The following is a 19,999-nucleotide window of genomic DNA, read 5'->3' as shown; positions in this document are numbered from 1 at the left end:
AACTAGAAAAGATGAAAACATTCATAAAATGAGATGCATCCTCTCAATATGTCTCAATCTGATCGATCGTATCTATTATATGTCTCCTAAAAATAAATGTACTCTCTCTCCTTTAACTGACCTGCCACCAAGCAATAACTAAAATAGTATGTATATTCATCAATATACATGAAAAACCTCAAAATATAATTTTATATATTTATTACCAAAAGAGTAGATGCACAAGAATGAACACAGGGGCTTCCCTGGTGGCTCAGTGGTTGGGAGTCCGCCTGCCGATGCAGGGGACACGTGCTCGTGCCCCGGTCCGGGAGGATCCCACATGCCGCGGAGCGGCTGGGCCCGTGAGCCATGGCTACTGAGCCTGTGTGTCCGGAGCCTGTGCTCCGCAACGGGAGAGACCACAACAGTGAGAGGCCCGCGTACCGCAAAAAAAAAAAAAAAAAAAAAAAGAATGAACACAGGCACAACACCACACACACACTCTCCTTGTCCTTATTAAAACTGAGGCACTTGTAAAGAAGAATAAATATTATTAAGCTGGTATAGATCCATATTCACTTGTGAGCTAATGCAAAAGTGCATGTTTTCTTCATATGAAGTGTCGCAAATGTAAATAATCTTTTCAAATAATTCTTGAGCTCCTCTCCCCCCTCTAATTTTGCCTAAGATTGAATTTTTCCAATTTAGCAAAGATATTTCCTATATTTTGTATAAACAATATTTTATAACCTTTTTAGAAATAAATGGCTTAAGAATAACCTCAACATTTTACAATATACCTACTACTAATACACATATACATAAGACTATAGTCTAGACATAAGAATAGCCTGCAAAGGGAAATATGTAATACATAGGCAATAAATGGTTATGTAAACATGGAAAGGAATAGTAAAGGGTTCAGTGTTCCAAAGGTTTTTAATTTGAATGCTGAAATATTCCTAAAAATGTCTGACATAGTCTAACATGAAAAGTGACTATCTTGGGATCTTTAAAATTTTATAATGTTGATTATCACAAAAGTGATTACTAATAAAGGTCTAGTAGGAATACTAACTATAAGAATGAAACTGACACAATGAAGATTAATTTCCCATTGATAAATTTAATTCACACCTCCCAAAATAACCAAATATCAATGTGTAATTTGAAAGTTTTAATCAGCAAAATGATGAGATTTGATTTATCTTTTGGGATGATTTCGCTTACTGTTTTAATGGAAAAAGCACTGTCAGGGAACAAGGAAGAAGACCAGAAAGAAGACTGTTCAGGTGAGGGATAAAACATTTGGATTATGCATTGATTAAAGGAGATGGTGAAAAGTAATCAGATTAATACATATTTTAGAATGAGACAATATTATATAGACAATACAACACAGACAAAAATAGCTTTCTGAGCCTATACGTAGAAACCCAAACCAACGTTTCTATTTATAGGCACATATACATTTATCAAGAAATGCACTAATATGGAAAACTTAAGATATGATGAATCCATAAGTGTCTGGTGGGAGTTGAAATTTAAGCAGAGGATTGGAAAGGAACCTCAACTTTTTACTCTCTACATCTGTTGTTATTTTTTCTTTTATTTTTTATTAGTAAGCATGAACTCTTTTTTGAAACAATGACAATTCTAATCATGAAAAAAATGAAATAAATGGCAAAATCAATGATTCATCTTTTATTTCAGGGGCTACAGTACCATAAAAAACAACAGTCATCTGCATAAAGCATATCAAATTTAAATGGTCACATCACACAAAAATTTACCAAAAATATCATAATTGCATATGACCAAATATATTACTGAAAAATATTTTCAACATAAATAGCAAGTCAAATTGTCCTGGCATTTAAAAATATGGGTTACATTGTTTTTATTTCATCATTTACAATAAACAGAATTATGAATTCTATCTTCCTCAATTTAATGTTTGAAAGCTTTCTCTTCACAGAATTTGAGTGATATTTTTAATCTCAGTGACCATATAAACAAATGAATTAGTTTTTTTAATAACTGTAAATTATGATTAAGTAATATTAAAAATATCTGCAGAGTCCTTTTGAAGTAAAAAAAATGAGAGTGATGACATGCACATCTTCAGTTTTACAGATCTCCATTTTACAAGTTATGTCAGTTAAAACCAAGCTGTATGTTTTAAAATCAGCTCTAATCAAAAACTAAAAAAAAAAAAAAAAAACCAGCATAGGTGAAGTACCTTGGTTAATTTTGAAATCACTCAATGAATAAGAGGCTAAATATTCACTAAATATTGTAGTATAAAGTACTCTTTCTACTTCAAAATTATTACATCTCAGTAATAATTTTAAAATAGTCAGCAGGATTCAGGATAATCTTAAGCTTTCATTAATGCTAAAGAAGGAAACTATTTTGTGTGTGCCCATTACCTATTCTGACTATAGAAACAAAGGATTAAAATCAGAATATCATTTGATTTTATAAATATTTAAATGTATGGAATTTCATAGTTAGATACCATATATTTTGAGTTAAAGATATATGTGCACATGGCATTCACAACACTGCTTTTATGTAAATCATGAATCACTTTGTCAAAACGTATCACTGTATCAAAGTTCTAGAAAGATTTCACCAAAAAGGCACTAGAATTTACCTCGAATAATATCAGGGTCAATTAATGCAGGATTTGCCAGCAGTCTTCCCACCATGACTGTGGCACACCTCTCTATCAAGATATCATTATCAGTGATTATAGAAGAGGCTCCTCCAGGAAGCCACAATCAATCCATTTATTCCACAGATACCTTTCAATACCTACTGTGAGGCAGCTGCTAGGTTAGTCACTTGAAAAATAGCAAGAACCAAAACATATCTAATTATTGCCCTTAAGAGGTTACATTCTAGTAGACTAAATCAGAAAACTAAGTGGCTTGGACTAAGCAATAGCCTTTAGGAATATAATGAAAACTGGCTCCATTTGAGAGATATTTTGGGGGGGTCCAATCAAAAGGAGCAGCTTCTGGAGTGAGCAAGACAGAGGTATCATGGATCATTCAAAAGTCCTTGGCAAAATGGAAGTCTTACATATTGATATGGGGAAGATTGGTAGGTAGGTAGAACAGTTGTGGAAAGCAGAGAGAGATTTTTTAAAAATATTTTTGAAAATGTTAATTTGAGAAGCCTATAAGACACCCAAGTTGAGAGGTCAAGAGGCAGCTGAATATATAATATATGAGTCTGGAACCAAGTCCATACAGATAAAAATTTGTGAGTCAGCAATACAGAATCAGTATTTACAGAATAGGAATATAAGAAGACAAATAGGCTAGAAAACCCAAAGAAAGAACTCAGTAAACAGGGAAAGGAGGAAAATCAAATGGCATTGCCTACAACTGAAAAGGAAGTGCCAGAGACGTGATTTAGTTCATCACATTAAAAAAAAAAGTGTCAGAAAAAAGTGAGTCATTAAGTGCTTTGAATGCTACTGAGGCTTAAGTCAGATGATACTGGAAATTATCCATCGTATTTATCAACACAGAAGTTATAGCATTAGTGAGCAGCGAGGTGGCCTGATAGGTTAATTTTAAAAAGAAAAAAACTATTCACAATCCTGACACTGTAAAGTATCAAAAGTCACACCTTTGTAAACTTTCACTAATACAATATCTAGATATCTTATACAAGATATCTTATTATGTATACATTCATCAATTAAACTTAACAAACTTTTATTAAATTTCTACTGACAAGCAATCTACTGTGAGCTGACAATTCAAAGAGGAATAATACACAAGATGCAATCTTTATACGTAATGAGCCCAGAATATAATGATAAAAATATACATAAGAAACACTGAAAATACCAGATAGAAACAGGGCGTAGTGAAGTACCGGGATCATTGGAATGCAGGAAAATAATCATTTAATTTCTCTATTCTATGCATTTTTATTCTAGAACTGCTACTTCTAAATGTTAAAAGAACTCTTATAAGGCTATTGGTTTTGTAACATACCCTGATCCTTTGCTTTAGGAAATTAGTAACTTCACGCTTAAATGAAGCACTAGAAACACAGAAAACACCAATCATGAGTAAGAAAAGTATTATAGGGACTTCCCTAGTGGCACAGTGGTTGAGAGTCCACCTGCCAATGCAGCGGACACGGGTTCGTGCCCCGGTCCGGGAGGATCCCACATGCCGCGGAGCGGCTGGGCCCGTGAACCGTGGCTGCTGAGCCTGCGCATCCAGAGCCTGTGCTCCGCAACGGTAGAGGCCACAACAGTGAGAGGCCCGCATACCGCAAAAAAAACAAAAAAACAAAAAAACAAAAACAATAAAAAAGAAAAGTATTATAATTAATGAGACACTTGAAACAATAATTCAGGATTAGGTGAGAGTCCAATGTACTTGTTACCTATCAGGCTTCTCTTGTCTTTTCAAAGTTAAAGCCTGCCTTATATTATAATCTAATTGCATAATAGGTAATACAGAGATGTGAAATGGACTAAAAATGGATGAGCATGGATGAAATATGTCATGGCAGAACAGTCATAATCAGGTTAATATATAACATAATAACTTGATTTAAAAGAGTCAACTTGTTATATGTACAATTACTACAAACAAAAATTTATGACATTTACAGAATCATAAAAGTGACAGTGAAATTTCAGTTATATCTTGAAATAAACCAGTTTCAAGAACTTGGTCTTACACTAATTCTTCAGGGGAAAAGATCAGTTGGTTTACATACTTCATAACAAAGCAAGTGATTCTGCAAAAGGGTAAAGGAAAGCCCAGTAAGTCCAGTTTGCTATTAGTAATTATTAAAAATAATAGCAAATATTTAACTTATTCTGTCCTAGAACCCTTCTGAATACTCAACATATATTGGCTCAATCACTGTAACAAAACTATAAAGTACCTATTAGTATCCCTATTTTACTTATGAGAAAACTGAAGCAGATAAATTAATTAGCTTATCTATGGTTACTGGGACAGGGCACGTTATTGCTATTAATTTATTAAGAACTTAAGTTATTTTTTAAATACTGGCCCTATTAGACAAGTACATTATAAGCTATTATTGACATTAATAATATGACTTAAAATAGCTTTCTTCCTGAGGCAGATTTAATATTAAAATCTATCTTTCCAGATTTTCTTGCTTTCATTCTTTCCTAATCATTTCTTACATGGTGATTTTACAACAGAACTTTGTTATATTCCAATTCATTTTGTTGATACAGTTAAATTTTGAACAATGCAGGGGTTAATCCTCTTATAATTTATATTCAGCCCGGGTAACCTCCCTTCCCCCACATCCGCAGTTTCAGCCAACCAAGGACTGTAGTACTGTAGTATTTACTGTTGAAAAATATACATGTGTAAGTGGACCTGTGCAGTTCAAACTGGTGGTGTTCAAGGGTCAGCTATATTTAGTTTGCTCTCTGTACAACCCAAAAATATTTAGAACAGTTTAATGTCAATGGAACTTGTTATAGGTGGTAACAAACAGGTCCAGTTACCTGAGACTGAGTATTCCTACAAAAAATAGTTGTCTTCTATCTCAGTAGGCTATCTTCTGCTGAGTGTTCAGTCTCTAAAGAGACAACAACGTCCCGGGACAAAGGAAGGGTTCCTACTGTGGAATGAGAACAGCCATTGAGGAAGGGGCGACGGAGGACAGCTGCTACTGCCAGATGACCCTCACATCTACTGGTTTTGTTTTATAGAGGGATTGTTTAAGCACCTTAAAGATCCTATTTCATGGTTGGTGCAATTTACCTCAGATTCCTAACAAAGACAGACTGTTTCAATTAAAATGACAGAAACTATACATAGACTGCATTCCCAATCCACCTCTTTTCTTTGGTTACAAGTGATAATAATGATTACAATGACAAGTAATTTAAAATTAAAGAGAAAGGCAGTTTATCTTACCCTTGCTGTGACTCAAACTTTTGAGAAAAAAACAAAGACTTACAGAAGGAGAATGGATATTAGTAGCATTCAATGATTATTGGAACATCAAAGACACTGAGTTTCAAACTACTGTTTAACACTCATTATTCTTTTTAAAATCACCCTAACGCTTTCCTGAGCTCAAGGTTTTAATGTTGCCACTAAACCTCTGCTATACTTAATATCAAAATACTAGGTGGAGTATATTCTGATATGATATCAACATATCAGATATGTGCTGCATTCACAAGAAAACGTTTTAATTCTCTCCATAGTCAGTTACTGGCGGATTCAATTTCTTAATTCCATATTTACTAAGGGGCATTGAGAAACACCACCTTTATAAGGGACTAACAAAGAATGAAATTAAGAACATAATTTTTTTCAAGCTTTATTTACTTATTTTTGTATCTTGGTTTTATTGATTGTGGGTTTTAAGTACAAGCAATGTTAAAAGGTACATTTCAGTAGGAATAAAATATCTTGGCTAAAAGATGAATGAGAAATAGGAATAAATGTTCATTTGAATTCAATATCGTTAATGCAAGTTGCATGTACAATCTTATTCTCCCTGCAGAGGTTGCACTCGAAATTGAAATGTCATTGATGTACTTTTGTAAATCAGAAGTGCTAGTTCATGTATATTTTATTCTCTATAGCAATCCTTTTAGGACATAATTAAATGCAAACAAGCAGAAAAGAACTAACTTGAATCAATGTGTCCTTCTGAATGACATATTCTTCATACCTGTGAAGCCATCTCAACAGCTACACTATTGCACTTGTGTTCATAAATTTGACTAGGTTGGTTGACTTGCTTCCAATCCCATTTACATTTAGAAATATGTAGCCATATAACTTATTTTTCTATTAATTTATAAAGTGCTTCAGTTATGATGAAAGGCAAAATTACCTGTTTGTTTCCAAAGTACAGGTTAATATTTTTATTATCTTTGTACCTCATTGTTGATGTAGAGCTTTTGAACATAAATGTAAGACAGATTTTGTTGTGTCTTAGAAGACAAAGCATTCAGTTAGGATATGCCAAATCTATCAATGGGATCACCTTTTACTAGGGCCGCTTAAGCCAAGATATGGATAAAATGATTCATCACTTCAACTCTAAAAAACATTATTTCTAGTTAAAAACTACCCCATAAATACCTATTTCATAGTGACGTCTGTGTGGTAAATAAGTTCAAGTGATCAGTAAAACACTCACCAAGGAAATTACCTTAAAAAAATTACTTCATTTCCAAGTGTATCTTCCTAATTAAAATGACTATTTCCCATTCATATTTCTGAACTGTAATTTATAATAACCTGAGAGTCTCTTAAATATCCAGTACTCAGGCAAGCTACTGCCCCAATTTCTCAAATCATACTGCCTACAAAACAGGAACTTTTTAAAAACCATTTATTGGCCTTTTTGAAATGTGTACATAAGAATGTATAGAGCTACCTCTTATGTTCAAAGAAGGAATAACCTGATAAAAACTGTAATCATTTCTCTCAACTCTAAACAAGAGAAGTGAGGGTAAAAATCAATTCAACTACACTGAGTGTAAAATTACCATGTGTAAAACTTTAGCATATATTAAAAGATATATGAGGGCTTCCCTGGTGGCGCAGTGGTTGGGAGTCCGCCTGTCGATTCAGGGGACACGGGTTCGTGCCCCGGTCCAGGAGGATCCCACATGCCACAGAGCGGCTGGGCCCGTGAGCCATGGCCGCTGAGCCTGCGCGTCCGGAGCCTGTTGCTCCGCGGCGGGAGAGGCCACAACAGTGAGAGGCCCGCGTACCGCAAAAAAAAAAAAAAAAAAAAAGATATATGATACATGAACCTACTTACTCCTGAAAATGGTAGTCCAAAGTGTCTTCTCTCTCCAACTGTTTACTTAATATATGCTTTATTTTCCTTCACCTTTAACTTTTCAGCTTGCTTTCTACCCATGTTCTCTTTTCTGGAGAGACAACAGGGTGCAATGGAAATAACTTGAGGGTGATGTTTCTTTCTGTACTGATGTGAGTCTTTAATTTGGTATTGCTGGAAGTACTTCTTTAGGCAGCAAAATGTCCTTTGCTAAATCTCAGTTTAAATTACTCAAGCTTCAATTCCCTTTATTTCCTGTGCTTCTGAGCTGACTCTCACCCAATATGCAATTATATACTTCTTCTCAATATCTGAATACAAACTACATTTTCAGACCCCACAGTCTTTTCAGACCTAACTTTCGTAACCTTTGACACTGTTGATTTCCTCGAAATTTTCTTCAGTATTAACTCTGTGACATTGTCCTCCCCCTCTGTGTTTCTTTCTGAATCTCTAATGTTAACCCTTCTCAGCTTCCTTCACTAACTCCTCATCCTCTATTTCATCTTTAAATGGAGGTGTTCATCAAAGTCCCATTTTTAAACATGTTCTTAGCCTACAATCCATCCTTGGCTTATGACTCCTATAAACATTCTGTCCCATTCTTCATATCTCAGTTTAACTGTGGCCTTGCTTCTAAGTTCTAAAACAATGCATTTCCAACCACAAAATGAACAACACAACCAAGATTTTTGCCAATTCTGAAACATCCCCCAACCATTACCCTCTCCTGGTAGTCCAGCTCTTTCACTTCTTGTGATTTCAATATATTAAAATAACATCACTGGTCTTCCAGTCAGTCACATTACAAATCCTGCTACTAAGGTGGAGACTCCCTCTTCCACATTCTTCTTCCCATATAAGCCTGTGAATTCCTTTAAACCAAATCCATAATAACTCTTTTAACATCATCCCCTTCATTCTGTTTCTGTCATTCCACAAGTTCAGGGCCCTGTGAATTCTTTGTCTGAATCCTAACTTACCTTCCACACTGCTGCTAGACAGGTCTATTTGAGAAGGCCTTTCCCTATCTCTTCATCAAGTCTCAGATGACTTCATGTTGCTGTAGCATGAAATTCAAACTCCCTACCATAACACTCAATAACTCTTGAAATTCCACTGCATTATACCTTTCCAGCTCATCTCTTGCTAATCTTCTCCACACCGGATTCAACGTACCCTGGAATATAACGAAAGTTCACGGCCTCTTGCTTTATCCATGCTGTTCCCTAAGTCCTCTTTCCACCTGTTACTTCTCTACCTAGTAGAACTTTAATAACTCAGTTTCTTTAGTGAAATGATCAGTGCCTTTCTTGTTGTTTTATTAGGGTAGTTAACTGTCAACTCCAAGGTTTATCTGCAACACAAATACTATGTAAGACAGATAAGTAGAACTGTAAAACTTTGGGAGTAGTCAAGATGTAACCAACTCAGACAAACTATATAGTTTTATCTCAAAACAAAATCTGGTTCCTCTCAATTTTAAAAAGTATCCGTCATGCTCCCCCACACCAAAATTAATGTCAAAATTCATATAACATAGTCCCCTTAGAACTCTCAGAAATACCTCTTCATTATATTTAGGCTAGGATTTAATGTTTTATCTATTTTTATATTCATCAAAATTTCACTATGAAAATTGTTACTTTTTTTGTTATCTGTTTAACATAATGCTTTAGGCCAAAACAAGGCAGTGACTTCTAATTTCTTTCTTTCTATCTATCTATATAATGTATCTATTCTTAAGAATATATAATCTTACACATATGGTTTATATTTTAAGAATATATAAGTTCTTAAAACTATTTATAAAAAAATAAAATCGCATAACCAAAAATTTACTAATTAATAAGACAGTATGATACCATACCCCCATGCCAGACTTTATCAACATTTATAATACCAATGACTTAGATATTCTGCAGCATTTATATTAGCCTTAAAATTACTTACTTGCATATACTACATAGAAAAATATCTTGGACCAGTTTTGGTTTTATCATGTTTACAAAAAATATCTTGGAAACCTCAGTACATAATACAACCAAGTATATAATAAGATGCTCCATAGTATTTAACCATAAACCATTTTGTCTTATCTGTGTATAGACATAAACATGATATGTTTGTGAATGTTTGTGTATATTGACAAGCATAATAATGTCATATGTTTGTCACAATCTTAGCTGAAAATATGTGATGAGAAATCAAATAAACTAGAAATCAAAGAAGCATTTAAAAAAAACAAAATTTTGAAGAATGTTTTAAGGAGGATGTTTTAAAGAGGATACTCTAGTTGGTAAACTTTTCAGAGATACTAAAGTTAACATTTGCATAAGAAGGTTATACATCCATTTGAATTCTAAGGCTCAAAGGTTATCTTAAATGAAAGATTCTCAAGACTTTCTACCCTCAAAATACACACATTGAAATCTGCTGACTATTCTCTTTAAAACATGGAAAGACCTGAAAATGCAAAGCAGTAACTCTCTATATGCCTTTTGGGGACAAATTTTCATAGTACATCCTTTACACAAGTTATAAAAGTTATATAAATTAAAGGATAAATTAGGAGAAGATTCACAAAGGTGGTAGTATCAGATTGGGACTTGAAGGATGAATAGATGTTTTCAAGGACAAGAAAGAATGATGGAAAAAATTAATGATGTTTAAAGAAAATTCCTATCTAATTATAAACACTGTGAATGGTATTTAGCCACAGACATACTAGGGATGCTTCTCCTAGTAGTCAGGTGTATTTTTGTTTCCTTGAAAATAGATAGTAAAATCAGCACCATCAAGGAGTTTTGACTCTTGGTACTAATCACATCTATGGAACTATTATCAGATGAACTCATTAAAGTTCCTAATATTTAGTTATTTGATACTATAGATCACATTAACTTTAACAACATTAAAGTTTATATACATTAACTTTAAATAATTTGAAAGTTTTATAAATTAATAAATTAAATTTAATCATTAACTTTAAATAATTTGCAAAATTTATATACATTAACTTTAAATAACTTGCAAAATTTATAAATTAATAAATTAAATTTAATCCTGCTGAAATCATGAGAGAAATTTTCCTACTTGTATTTAGCATCACAGCATGTAGAAATATTTTTCATGATTTCTCTGTATAAAATGAAAGAAAAATAAGCAGGTCAAATGAATTAGGCACTAGAGCAATAATAAATAGTACTTCCTAAAAGTGCCATAGAGATATAAATTATTCTTGTTGATGGTACTATTATTAGACTTCTAGTGCTTTTCACATGCATCTTATTTGATCTTCACAGCAATTGTGTGAATAAATTTGTTAGTAAGACGGCATTTGCCAGTTTTACAGAAAACTGATGACAGGCAAGTATTTTGCTCCAAGTTATGCAGTTCTTAAAAGACAGAGCTAAAACTTGAATATATCTTCCACTAGTATTCCAAAATAACTAGAATGGCATTTCTCATCTGGTATGCAGATTTCTTCTTTGAGTCAGGTGATAGAAAAATAAAGATTTAGAGAATGAAGTTCTAATTCACCTCACTCAATAAGTGGCTTTTTTTTGAACTTGGGTATGATTCTGAATTACTCTATGCTTTAGTTTCTTCATCTATAAAAATGAGACTTTGAACTAGTCTCTAAACTTTTATCCAGTACAAATAGTTTATTATTCTTTAGAATTTATCATGATAAAAAGATGTATGAAGTACTAACCCATGAGTACATTTACAGAAACCAAAATGTTTTAAAATTACTGATTAGTAAATCTAATGCACATTCACAGAGACATGCTCCCTAATGTAAAAGATACCATGTAAGAAAAAAAGTGAAGAAAATAAAAAAGGTGTGCCTTAAAATTTTTAACTGTTTAGTCATGCACAACCAGATCTATCTAGAGTTGTAAAAAAAATAGATTATTTAAAATATACAAATATATTTTACTTCTCTGAAAACACCAAAGTAAAATATAGTCATAACGATACAAAAAAATCTACTTGCATGTATCATACATGTATTGTACATACATTCTTTTTTCTTTTTCCTTTTTTTTTTTTTGCAGTACGTGGGCCTCTCACTGCTGTGGCCTCTCCCGCTGCGGAGCACAGGCTCCGGAGGCACAGGCTCAGCAGCCACGGCTTAAGGGCCCAGCCGTTCCGTGGCATGTGGGATCTTCCCGGACCGGGTCACGAACCCGTGTCCCCTGCATTGGTAGGCAGACTCTCAACCACTCCGCCACCAGGGAAGCCCTATACATACATTCTTAATACAACAATTGTCATCTATGAATTTGTAAAACTGTAAAGCCATAAAAACCACTCTAAATCAAGTAAACTATTGAAATGTATGACATAGGATTTCTATTTATAATCAGTAATATGTAAATAATATCTGAATTAAATTCACATACGTTTTCTTCCTAAATATTACAGAACTTTTAAATTTTACTCTGTGCTACCTGTATATCCAATTGAGTATCTCCTCTTAAACTCCACTCATAGAATAATGAATATGCAACACAGTTAATAAAATTAGGTATTGAGCCATATTATATGAATACATATTAATGATGAATAGAGCATTTTACTAGAAAATGAACAAAACAAACATTGGGCCTTACTGAGAATTTTCTGAACAGAATGCTATTTCCCTATTCAAATGGTCTATTTTCATTGAAAGTGGTTTTCTTTTGCAGAATTTATCAATGTGTATCATTTTATCAAAGAACAAAGCTCTTACCGAGAGCAAAAAAAACAAAAAACAAAACCAGAAAAGAAATAATATCAATAGGAAGACTGTCAGGAAGAATAAAATACTGCAAGAACATAAAAAATCAGACAGTACTCAAGACACTGAAGTAATGAACAGAGATGACCCCAAACAGAATTTGATCTAAATTTACTGCCATTTTGAAGACAAAAGCAGGTCAGATGTTCAGAGCTTGAAATATGCTCAGTTGCAGAATATCAGACCATTGCTACAGCAGAGACTGCCAGGTGATTACCCAATATCCATTCTCTAATGCCGCCTTACTATAATTTCATTTCTCTTCGCAGAAGCTCTGTTCTCACCTTAAAAAGGAATTACACTTCCACTCTTTCAGATATGAGAGAATACGTGGCATCATTTTGCCAAATGAAATATAACAAAGTTATTAAGAACGACATCTAGAAAAATCTCCAAAATGAATGGCAGTCTTAGATGAAATGTCTCTTTTGCTTCTGGCCCTTCTTTTTTAGCCAGAACGTGGTGACTGGCACTCTAGTTAGTAACCATTTTGCAAGGGTGAAAATGAAGGTTACACATAAGGACAACAGAAAAGCTTAGTCCTAGGAAAACCCACCAGTCTCTCTTCCCTGTGTCTGGATGACTCATCTTAGGAAAAAATTAAAAATCCTATCTTTAATCAATTTGGACCAAGCTCAACTGCTAACTGATACACTTTTGCCTAAAATGTGTATCTCATTAAAAAAAAAAAATTGAACAAATGTTTACCAAAAATCTTCACTGTTCCACTACCAACATACAGTGAATCAGATCCCTTTGGGCCTATTACTTCAGCAGTAAAAGGTTTCCCCCTAAAATTATCTCCCTCATCAAAGTTCATAACCCTTATGTATCATTCATGGTGTAGACACAATTTAAGCACAAAGTTGGATCCTCAATTATATTTATAGACACTTCCTCTAAAAGTGAAAAAGTATAAAATTTGACAAACTATTTTAAAACATCTATTATCATAATATTTACCACTTAGGAAAACTTTTCTAAATTTTCTAAAAAATAGCCATACATAAAACAATCAAACCAAATGAGAAGATTGTTTTTCTAAACCATTGCTTTACAGACTATCTGTGGTAAAAGACTTTTTTTTTTTTCAATACAATGTGTCACAGACCAATTCTTTCATGAAATATATCCCTCTTAACAAAACAAGCCTATTGATCATATGTTTGGATGTTGCAACAAATAACATATTGCTATAAAAGTTTCCCCAAAATTAATCTCAACTTTTCCCTGCTTTGTTGCACACTGGAAACAAGCAGTTATTAGCACATTGGAATTTATCCACAGCCTGTACTTTTTTACCATCTTTCTAAATCATTTATATTGGAATCCAAAAATGTAGGCAAAAATATTTTTCTAAACTTTGTTCTTACATACTCTGACTCAATTTAGTACTCAACCACACTTTACCACAAATTGAAACTGAATAAAATAACATCATTTTGAGGAATCTGGGGAAGTTTTTGATGAAGAAGATAAGGAGGTTCAATGACTTTTGAGAGAAATTTAAAAGTTATTTCATTTTTACTAATAGGTATATAACTATTAAAAATACTTGAAATTTTAGCTTTTACTGAAGAAGTAGTGTTTCTTACCTCCCGTCATATGTTTTCAGCCAAAACTGAGACAGATATAAGTCAATATTATGCTTGTGAAAATATACTAACAATAATTTCAAATAACACATTATAATATTTTGCATATTTCACCTATTCTAAAAATGACATAGAAAAATATAACTGAAAAATGTATTTTTTATATTCTAAAAATTACACTCTATAATAACTAAACTTCTTAACAATGAGATTGCAGAATTTTGATGAATGTCTAACTCACTAAACCACAGAAGAGACAGAGGGAGGGAAGAGATAGGCTTAAAAAGGCATAGACTACTATTAAGTTTTAAAATTCTTTATTATAAGAATAGCTCAAACAAGAATAATATGTTAGTGTCAGAACTTGGGGAAAAAATGTCCTCATCTGGATTCCCTACACTGAGATATCACTTGCCATATTATTGAAATGTATGTTCCTGGCTCTATCAAGTGATTATTTGAAAAGCTGAAAATACGTACTATATTGAAAAAGAAAAAAAAATACTTTAAATAAACTTTTTTTTAAATGAGAAGAAGAGAAGGAAAAAGGAGAGAAAGAAGAAGAGATTGGTAAGAGGAAGTGGAGAAAAAGAATAGAGGAAAATGAGATAAACTAAAAATGGTCAATTTTATGTGTTACCATTACTTATTAGAAGCTTACTGTCTTTATAATAAGCATCTCAATCTTAAGCAAACAATGATGTGCTAGATAGTACAACTTTAAAATTGTTGTTTCCTTCATGCAATAAATTTCTAGATTTGGAGTTTTCCTAACTACTTAGTATTAATATTCTACAAAAATTGTTTTGGATACACTACTTTGGAAAAAAAAACACAACAAAACTCTGTCTTTCCTCAATAACTCTTCAGTTCCTCAGGAAAAAAAAAAAGACTTCCTAAAATAAAAAGGATTCATGGAAATAAGGCAATTATTTACAAATAAATAAAATTTTCAGTAATGAATTACCAATACCAAAGGCAAACTAATATAACTGTAAATTTCTTGTATATGACTTCTAATAAATAGGCTTTTCCTAGTTCTATTAAGATATAATTGACAGGGCTTCCCTGATGGCGCAGTGGTTGAGGGTCCACCTGCCGATGCAGGGGACACGGGTTCGTGTCCCAGTCCGGGAAGATCCCACATGCCACAGAGCAGCTGGGCCCGTGAGCTATGGCCACTGAGCCTGCGCATCCGGAGCCTGTGCTCCACAAAGGGAGAAACCCCAACAGTGAGAGGCCCGTGTACCGAAAAAAAAAAAAAAAAAAGACATAATTGACATATAACTTTGTATTAAAGTGTACAACATAATGATTTGGTATATGTATACACTGAGAAATAATTACTACAATAAGCTTAATTAGCATTCAGCAATATATCTTAATAAGCCTTTTTTTTTTTTTTTTTTTTGGTTGCGCCACATAGCACATGGGATCTTAGTTCCCCAACCAGGGATGGAACCATGCCCCTGCAGTGGAAGGGTGGAGTCTTAACCACCGCCAGGGAAGTCCCTTAATAAGCCTATCTTTAAAGGTTCTTATCTTTTTATTCAAGACTATTTCCATTGAAACACATAAAACATTTTCTAATGTCAAAGCAAAAAATAAGAAATAGCTGTAATAAAAATGTAGCATCTCCTTCCATTAAGATTCAATCCAGAAACCTACTTAGAATTTGCACGTTTCTGATTATTTTTACAACAACCAGAAAACTACAATGTAGATTAAGTAAATATAGTACTTTAATTAAACCCAACCAGAGGCAGGTGAAAAACCTTTGATATTATTATTCCCATTTTTCCAGATGAGTTAGCTCCTGGGTTCCTGTTTTTATGTAATGCTTTCTGCGCTTCAAAATTATATGAGACAGCCTAAGAGTGACTTCTGAGATGATTTTCTGACTTTTTTCTCACAAGGCTGATGAATTCAAGTCATAACAATATGGTTTAACTTAATATTAGAAATAGGACTTTGGAGCATAAATATTTACAATAACTACAGGAAAATCACACAGCTGCCAAATATGCATATACTATTTGAAAATGCATATTTTTAATAAACTGGTTTCAAAACAATAAGACCCAAGACATGCCATGTCAACATTTGACTCTTGTTTGGCTTCTTATTCTAAGGTACCAAGACGTAAAACAAGGAAAGGAACAAAGGAAAAGAATAGGAGGAAATGAAGGTTAAATATGTTCTCATATTTCAAAAAGAAAAACCACAATAATTTCTCATTCTTCAACATATTCATCATTAAACTTTTATTACATAAATGGTAAAGAATGTTTTTTTTTTTTAACTTGGTCATACAGAAGATGTCTTTACAATCAATTTGTCAAATGAAGGAATTAATATGGATCACTAAAGACAATACTCTCAGAGAAAGGGAATAAGATTATAAAAATAAAATTAAAACAATGAAAAGTTAGAAGCTAATGGCAAAGGTGTGGATTGGTAACATGGAAGCATCTTATTAAATATAAACTTTCATACTAATCTGGCTTTTTTACACAAAGATACTTCATATCAGTGGAACATGTGAGTTTAATATTTTTCCATTAATAGTCAAAAATTAGCAATAACCCATTAATTCCCCTTGATCCTGAATCTACATACATTACAAAATAAATCCAAATGGATACATTTTCTGAAATCAGGTAGTATCTGGAATTGCTCTTCTGAATAACAAGGTAGAGAGAACTCTGATCCCAGGAAGACGGTATACAAGTTTTTTTCTTTTTTTTTTCTACTTCTTCAACTAAGTAAAACTAAAAACCCTGAGCATTATACATAAAACAAACATAAGAAGACCCTGAAAATTGGAGAGAATAGGCAGACAAGTTAGGGACCTTAAGATTCAAGGAACAACCTGGTAGTTGGTTCCTAGGTTTTCTTTTGGATTTACAGAACCTAGACGTGGAACCCAAAAATCTGGCAACCTGAAAACAACAACAGGTGCAGACAAAAAACTGTCCAACTAAAGCTTGCTCTCTTGAGCCAAAGAACCAGGAAAGAGGCATCACAGTAATTCAGGAAACTTTTAACAAAACCACTTTTCCCAAGGCAAACAACACAGAAAACACTGTACCCAACCACCATCGATGCCATCAAATGCCAAGAAATGCCTAGAGTTCTCCCCCCAGTAGGTTATAACAAGACAGCTTAATATTCCCCCCAGAAGGATGGTATCAGGGAAGGCATAGCGGGGACCTCAGACTTTCATCCCCTCTAGGCAATAATAAGGACTCCCAACTCCATATTATCAATAAAGATTACAAGGGGAACTTGGATACCCACACCCAACCAATAGTAATGAAGCACCTCTTATAAGGTAGTGTGAGCAGAGGCCAAGTGGAGACTTTCACCACTGCCCACAGTTAGGATGCTCCCCTGCCCTGTGGTGTCAGTGGAGGCCACACAGGAAGTAGTAACAAAGCACTCTTACTCCTCCCAATCAGGGAGGTATCAGTAGAGGACTTTTGGGAACTGGATGTCCCAGCCTCACCCAGCAGTGATAAGGAGCCCCCTTATTAACAGTGGCCAAATGGGAAACGTGAACTTCTATCTCCATACGACAGTAATAAGGCAGCACTCAACCTGCCCAGTTGGGGCAGTGACAAAAGAAATCAGCTAAAACAGAAGATTTAAATAAAATCCAGAGATTCATAACATAATACACAAAATGTCCAGGTTTCAACTGAAAATTATTCATCATACAACTATCCAATAAGATCTCAAAGAAATGAAAAATTGAATAATGTCAATACTGAGATGACAGAGGTGTCACGATTATCTAATATTTTAAAGGGACTATCACAAAAATGTCCCAAGGAGTAATTACAAAAACACTTGAATCAAATAAAACAGATAATCTTAGCAAAGAAATAGAAAGTTTCAGTAAAGACATATATAATGTAAAGAACAGCCAAATGGAAAATTTAGGGCAGAAAAATACAATAACCAAAATTAAAAACTCAGTGTATAGCCTCAAGAGCCAAATGGAAAGGACAGATAATAGAATTAGTTAACTTTATATACAAAAAAAGAATTATCCAATTTAAACCACAGAGAAGAAAAAATGAAAAAAAAAATTGAAAAAAGCCACAGAAACTATAATAAAAGGTCTACCATTCCTGTTCTGATAGGCACAAAATGCCACCCCCCACAAGATATCCACATACTAATCACTAGAACCTGTGAACATGTTGCATTATTTGTCTAGAAAAATATCCTTCAGGAATCATAGGGAATAAATATATCCTCAGATGAAGGAAAATTAAGAAAATGTGTTGCCAAAAACCTATTCTAAAAGAATGTCTGAAAGTAGTCCTCTAAATCGAATGGAAATAATAAAAGTAGGAATCATTCATTATCAGGAAAAAAAAAAGAATATAGTAAGAAAAAATAAAGGTTAATACAACAGACTTTCCTTCTCTTCTTAAATTATATTTGACATTAGAAGCAAAATTTTGACACTGGTGTGGTTCTGAATATATGTAGAGAAATAAGACAACTATATTATAAATGAGGGAGGGTGAAGAGACGATAAGGGAGACATACTGGTGAAATGTTGACAATAGTTGACTGTGATGTCATTTATATATAATGTAATACCTAAAGCAACCATATAAAAACACATCAAAAACACTAAAGATGTAAGCCTTAACATTAAATTAACATATTCAATAACTATATTATATAAATTTATACCAAGTAGAAGACAAGGATTGGCAGATATGGTATTTACAAGAAACTCACTTCGAATATAAGCAGATTGAAAGTAAAAGTATTTTCACTGTTTCAATGTCGAACCCTGTTTGTAATATTCTACTGCAGTTCTGCCATATATCACCATTGGGGAAAACTTAGTAAAATGTAAAAGAAATCTCTCTGTAATATTTCTTACATGTCAATCTACATCTATTTATAAATTATATATATAAAAAGTTTAATTCAAAACAGAGTAAAAAATTAAATATTAAACTTTGTTTTGAAATAATGTTTGCTTATAATCCTTTACTACAGGGCCTTAATTAGGAATTATAATATGGAATAATGAGGCATTATAATTATGCATATTTTTAAATTAATACCAATATGATTAAGTTATTCCAATAATTTTCACAAAGACATCAAAAATTTGATCTAAATAATAAAATGTCCAAAGATTTACTAAAGTGATTAGTATAGTAAATCCTAGGGAAATTGTGTAATTTAACTTTCAATATTTGCATACATATTCAACTGTGTTTATTAGATATGCACATAAACTATAAACTTTCAAAATAGAAACATTTTATAATTTATAATTTTGAGTTAAGAGTAATTGCATATTTATTAGACAATTATTTCTAGTAGATTATTTTATTTATTTATTCATTTATTTATTTATTTATTTATTTATAGCGGTACACGGGCCTCTCACCGCTGTGGCCTCCCCCATTGCGGAGCACAGGCTCCGGACGCACAGGTTCAGTGGCCATGGCTCACGGGCCCAGCCACTCCGCAGCATGTGGGATCCTCCCGGACGGGGGCACAAACCCATGTCCCCTGCATCGGCAGGCGGACTCTCAACCACTGAACCACCAGGGAAGCCCTCTAGTAGATTATTTTAAATGGACAAATTTCACACCATTAATTGGTTTGTAAGTTGCAAAACTAAAAGTGTTTCATATCATTTTTTAGGATATAGTTATAACTTCAGGAATTAATTCCGTCTCTTCCTGTTTACATACTACTGGATTGGCCAAAAAATTCCTTCGGGGTTTTCGGTAAGATATTATGGAAA

This window comes from Hyperoodon ampullatus (genome assembly GCF_949752795.1).
Source record: "Hyperoodon ampullatus genome assembly, chromosome: 1".
Lineage (NCBI taxonomy): Eukaryota > Metazoa > Chordata > Mammalia > Artiodactyla > Ziphiidae > Hyperoodon > Hyperoodon ampullatus.
The sequence above is the reverse complement of the archived record's forward strand: the minus strand, read 5'-3'. Positions refer to the sequence as shown.